Genomic DNA, 6,031 nt, shown 5'->3' on the forward strand with positions numbered 1-6,031 from the left:
AATTATACTAGATTAACTATAATTTTATCAAGTTGTTTGTTTAAAAACGAATCATTTCATTGTGAGCTAAGAATGGAATAGAATTGAGCATTTGACGTAAAAGTGTTATGTGAATTTGATATTGATTTTTTAGCGTTAGAAGTAGATAAAACGGTTCCTGTGGTGATTGAGGAGTTTAAAAGGTGCAATCTTTTAGTGGTTTGTACTGTTGTTGGGTCGATCTTCTCTGATGGAGCCAAAAACAAAGGCACAATATGTTGCTGCAGCTTGATGGGAGACAATGTTTGAAAATGGTGAAGTCAAATTCGTGAAGGATGGTTTTTGGATGTTATAAGTGTTGTGGGAGACACAAGAACAATTTTAAAAACTACTTACTTCATTCATTAATTTGATAATGATTACAATTTATAACAACACATAAATGACATATTTTAATAAATATATTTATGACTTACTGTTGTTACTATAATGAATCTATTTAAATTCTTTTAAAAATTAGTGATTCATTACCTAAAATAATAAAAAAAAATTTAAGCTTAAATCTAATCTATTTGGGTGATAACTTCCCATATATATCTTACAAAAACATCTTGTACTCAAGGTGAAAATTAAAAGCTAATCTCAAAAAAATTAATGATGCTAAAAGATCCAAATTAATAACCAAATTACTTAACACTTTTTCTTTTCACATGCTCAATTCTACTCCATTCATGACTCAAAATCGCTGTTATAGAACCGGGTTGAATATATGTTCATACACATGATATAAATTTATTATCAATTAATTAGTTAAAAATAAATATTTTTTTATATCTTTTAAATAAAAATGATAATAATTATAATACATTAAGTATAATTTATTATAAAAACTGTACACGAGAATAAAACAAATTGTTTTGTCATGTAAGGACTAAAATCAAGTTTCTATCATTTTGCATAGACTAATACAATTTTTTATTTTTATTTTTTAGTGCCTAAAAACCAAATTTCTTAAATTTTGTAGAAATTAAGTTTAAAATTATTAATTATTTAACCGTTTAAAAACTAACCGTGTTAAATATTAGAGAATGAAACAAAAATGTGTGTATTTTACATAGACTTATATCAAAATTTTCATTTGCAAAAATTAAACTAAATTTCTTATATTTTATAATAATTAATTTCATATTTAAACTTAAAAATATTTCATAATCTGTATCCTAAAATAATTTACGTCTTATGTTCTAAAAAAAAAAGGATTGTTATAATTTTATAAAATCATCTTATTCATTTGTAATTAACCATTGTCATATATATATGTATATTAATGAAATGTAATATATAAATGAAAGATCACATTGATTTAGAAATATAATTAAAAGTTAACTTTTTTGACTAAATTAAAAGTTGATTTTATTTGACTAAATTAAAAGTAAAAAATTAATCACCTCAAAAAAGGAAAACAGCATATTTGTTATATTGTTTTTACATTCTATAAAACAATGTTTATTTTGTCAACTACTAAATGAATGAAATCTCTATTAAAAAAAAAGAAAAAAGAAAAAAAGTTAAGGAAATCTCATTTCTATAAGTTTATTTTTATATGAACGAAATCCAAGAATCAAATTAAGGAAATAAAAAAAATTCAAGATAGTTCAATCTTTTCAAATACGTTATACCATACATATACGTAGTTTGAACATTCTTAGTATATTATTTAATATTAGATTAGATATCTTTCCAATTACGGGGTTGGTAAAAACATCAATTTTAGAATCCAAATTGAATGCTCGAGCACATCACGGCAAAATTCACTATCAAACACGCGAACTTAATACGCATATAACTAAAACTAATCAAAATAAGAGTCAACTTTATATGATGAATATTAAATATTTCATTCCATGTTTATCCTTATAAAATTAAATAAAAAATTCCTAAATACGATAAGCAAAAAAGTTGTGAAAACCGTAACCTTAGTAAATGCTATAAAATCTTAGACATTGCCTCATTTTTTTTCTACAAACACGAAACAAAACAACATGGGATTCTCCAAAACATCTCTATCTCTTTTGTTATTGTCGTTATACATTTTATTTTCTTCATCAGATGCAACATCTCGCATCACACATCGTCAATTGTTTAGAAAGACACCAACCTTTTCACCAAATCAACGAGCTGAAAAGCTCATAAAAAGCTTGAATTTATTTCCTAAGAATCCAGCTAATATTGTCAATAACTCTATTGATTTTGTCCCTGGAAAAATTGTTGAGAAAAAGTTTTCGTTTCTTAGTGGTTCCTCTGAGCCTTCTATTGAAAATCTTGGTCATCATGCAGGGTACTATTCCCTTCCTCGTTCCAACAGTTCAAGGTAAATTACAATTCCTTTCAACTAATTAAATGTAAAAATTAATAATTTGAATACTTTGCCGTCTCATTCTAATACAATATTTAGTTCAAATCTATTGAATTAATATCAACCGGTTCTAATTTAAAATTTAAAATATTTTAAAAGGTCATATTAGCATTTTAAAGGATAATGCTATAATTTTAAACTTTAATTGTACTATTTTAAATGCACATATGGTAGGGTGAAATGTATGACCGTACCACACTAAATTCATAAAAATACGTGTGGAATTAATGACGAAATAAATAATGTGAATATTTTTATAAAACAATTTTTTTTTATAAAATGATAAAACCATTTTAAAATCAAATGTCATGTGATGATGAGATAAAGTAGGATTTTTATATTTACGAAATCAAGGTCAAAAGGTTGTTGTACCGCTTTATTCTGTTTATACTTGGCTCCTATATGTCTTGATTTACTCACTATATATTTTTATTAGTGAGTAGTGATATTTTCAATGTTACTATAGATCTTACAGAACTATAACATTATATTCCAAGTAACATATCTCCAAACACGTCATGCACATATAATCATTATATCATATCAATGCTATTATATTTGATTTCACATTCTACAAATCTTGATAGTGCCTAAATTTAATTTTCAACACAACAATATTAGTGGTTTAAAATTGGTTAGGTAATACAAATATAATTTCTCTTATTTAATATATAAATAAATATAAAGTTAAAACTTACCTTATGTTTTCCTCAATTGAATTTTAATTATTATTATTATTATTTTTGATTGAATTGCAGGTTGTTCTATTTTTTCTTCGAATCACGAAACAGTACTAGAGATGACCCAGTTGTGATATGGTTAACTGGAGGTCCAGGTTGCAGTGGTAACCTAGCTTTGTTTTATGAGAATGGTCCTTTCCATATTTCCAATGATTTGTCTCTTGTATGGAATAACTATGGCTGGGACAAGGTGATTAATAAATACTCAAATTCATATAAAATTAAAATGTCTTTAATTGTTTTAATTTAAGTGCATGTGTCACATTCATATATATAGAATCAAGTTGTTACACCAAATTTGTTTTCTTATTGACATCATCAATAATGTGTTTTCTCATTTTGTAGGCATCAAATATTATTTTTGTTGACCAACCCGTTGGGACAGGTTTTAGCTACACTTCTGATGAGAATGAAATTCCACATAATGAAAATGGGGTTAGCAATGATTTGTACGACTTCTTACAGGTATAAATAATCATATGGTTCTAAATTACATCTAAATTATAAATGCAAACTTTGATATTATCATAAAGTGTAGAAAATTCATATGCAATTACGATTTTGTAATGTTGTTGTAGAGACTTCTAAACAATTTATGAACTCTCTAAATAGTATCACTTTTCCAATTCAAAATTTGAAGCATTGCTTATGAAATACATGTTGTGTTTAAATTATATGAGTATAAACTAAATATATATTTTATTTTTATAATCACAGGAGTTTTACAAACAACATCCTAATTTAGTTAAGAATGACTTTTACATTACTGGAGAATCATATGCTGGACACTATATTCCAGCTCTTGCATCTCGTGTTCACAAAGGAAATAAAGACAACAAAGGAATTCATATAAACCTCAAGGTATTACACTATTTCCAATTAATTTTATAATATCAATATCAATTTATGAAAGAAAAAAAATTAAAAAAGATGCTACATCAATATTTTGATGTCTCTATCTCTACAATAGTTTTAAATTGCGGTTACACTTATATTATTATCACGCTGATAAATTGATGCAACTGCAATTGTTATAATCTAACCGTCGTAGAGATTTCTAATTTTTATTTTGTAACCCCAATTGAAATCATAGAGTAAAATTTAAAACTATATGTGGTCTCTATTAACCTTTGTTTATGATTATTGAATAATTTTTATTATTTGTTTTGAATAGTATGTTTTGGTTAATTGATTTGAGCTTAATACAATAACAGGGTTTTGCTATTGGTAATGGATTGACACACCCACTAATTCAGTACCCAGCATACACACAATATGCATTTGATATGAAATTGATTACAAAGGAAGATAAAGATCGAATCGACGACCAGGTCCCAGGCTGTGAGGATACCATTAAATCTTGCGGTACAAAATCTCTTTTACCAGCTATGCAAATATCATAATTTAAACAAATTGTTATTGTTTTATATACACAATTTATAATAAGTGTTGTCAAATTAATAATTTGTTATAGCGGCACTATTACACAAATTGTTTTAGAATTTGAAAACTATACAATTTTTTACGATCTGCGATTGAAAACACTAATTTGTACTAATTAATTGTATGTACTAGATAATTATGTCTCGATATTCTCTCTGTTATGTGATGTTTGTTAATTTGTATTTGATTTTTCAGAAGAAAGTGGAGGTGGACAAAATTGCTTGATAGCTATAAATACATGTGAAACCATAATGGAAAGTATTTTGGAAGTTGCTGGCAACGTTAATGTTAGTAATCAAGAGTAAAGAAAATTTATTTTATTTGAAAATATTACAATGTTTATTGATAGTTTAATAAATAAATAAATTGTATATTGTAAATTGTAAATTGCAAATTGCAGTACTATGACGTCAGAAAGCAATGTGAAGGGTCGTTGTGTTATGACTTCTCAAATGTTGAGACACTTTTAAATGATAATTCGGTTAAGGAGGCTTTAGGTGTTGGGAATGTGGATTTTGTTTCATGCAGCAAAATAGTGTATAATTCTATGCTTGAAGATTGGATGCAAAACCTTGAAGTTGATATTCCTACACTTCTTGAAGATGGAATCAAAGTTCTTATATATGCAGGGGAATATGATCTTATTTGCAACTGGCTTGGTCAGTCATTCTTTTCAAACCAAATTGTTTTAGCATTTGAAAAAAAAGTAAATAACTAGTTTAATCAACAAAATTTTATAGAAAAATAGAATAATTATGATAATGTTTTTGTTACAAAAATCTAAGATAATTTTGATCATTTTAAATTAATCATTTTAGTTTTTCGTTAGTTTTTCAAATTTAAAAGCTATTTTAAAATTTTCATTAGTTTTAGAGACTAAATTTATATTCTTACGAGTTTACAAACTAAATTGTTAATTAACTCATTTAAAAATTTATAAGTTGAATCATATTTTATATTTTGTTATCATTTGTACAGGGAATTCAAAATGGGTTCATGCGATGGAGTGGTCAGGTCAAAAACAGTTTGCAGACTCCAAAACAGTTCCATTTTTGGTTGATGGTGCACAAGCTGGATCATTGAATAGCTATGGACCTCTCTCTTTTCTAAAGGTTAGTTAATATAGTTATTCATTAAAGTATAAGTTTATTTTTCTTTGTCACATTGTTTGTTTCACTTTTTGTAACTTTATTTATTTGTTGTGCCATAGGTGAAAGGGGCTGGACATATGGTTCCTATGGATCAACCAAAAGCTGCACTTCAAATGTTGGTAACTTGGATGCATGGAACACTGAATATATAGGAGAAGTGTTTAATGTTATCTATTAATTTATTAATTCAAAGAGATATGTGAATGCTACAATCAAAAATCCTCTGATGATATTCTTAATAATCACAATATTTTTGTGTACCTGATTCATATATATAGTAATTGGAGGGTGAAACTTTTATA

General features: G+C 26.2%; 1 pseudogene; it reads left to right on the forward strand.

The window, feature by feature from the left end:
- The first annotated feature begins 1,983 nt into the window (after positions 1 to 1,983).
- Positions 1,984 to 6,031, forward strand: LOC101507318 (serine carboxypeptidase-like; annotated as a pseudogene).

Source organism: Cicer arietinum, chromosome 6 (genome assembly GCF_000331145.2).
Source record: "Cicer arietinum cultivar CDC Frontier isolate Library 1 chromosome 6, Cicar.CDCFrontier_v2.0, whole genome shotgun sequence".
Lineage (NCBI taxonomy): Eukaryota > Viridiplantae > Streptophyta > Magnoliopsida > Fabales > Fabaceae > Cicer > Cicer arietinum.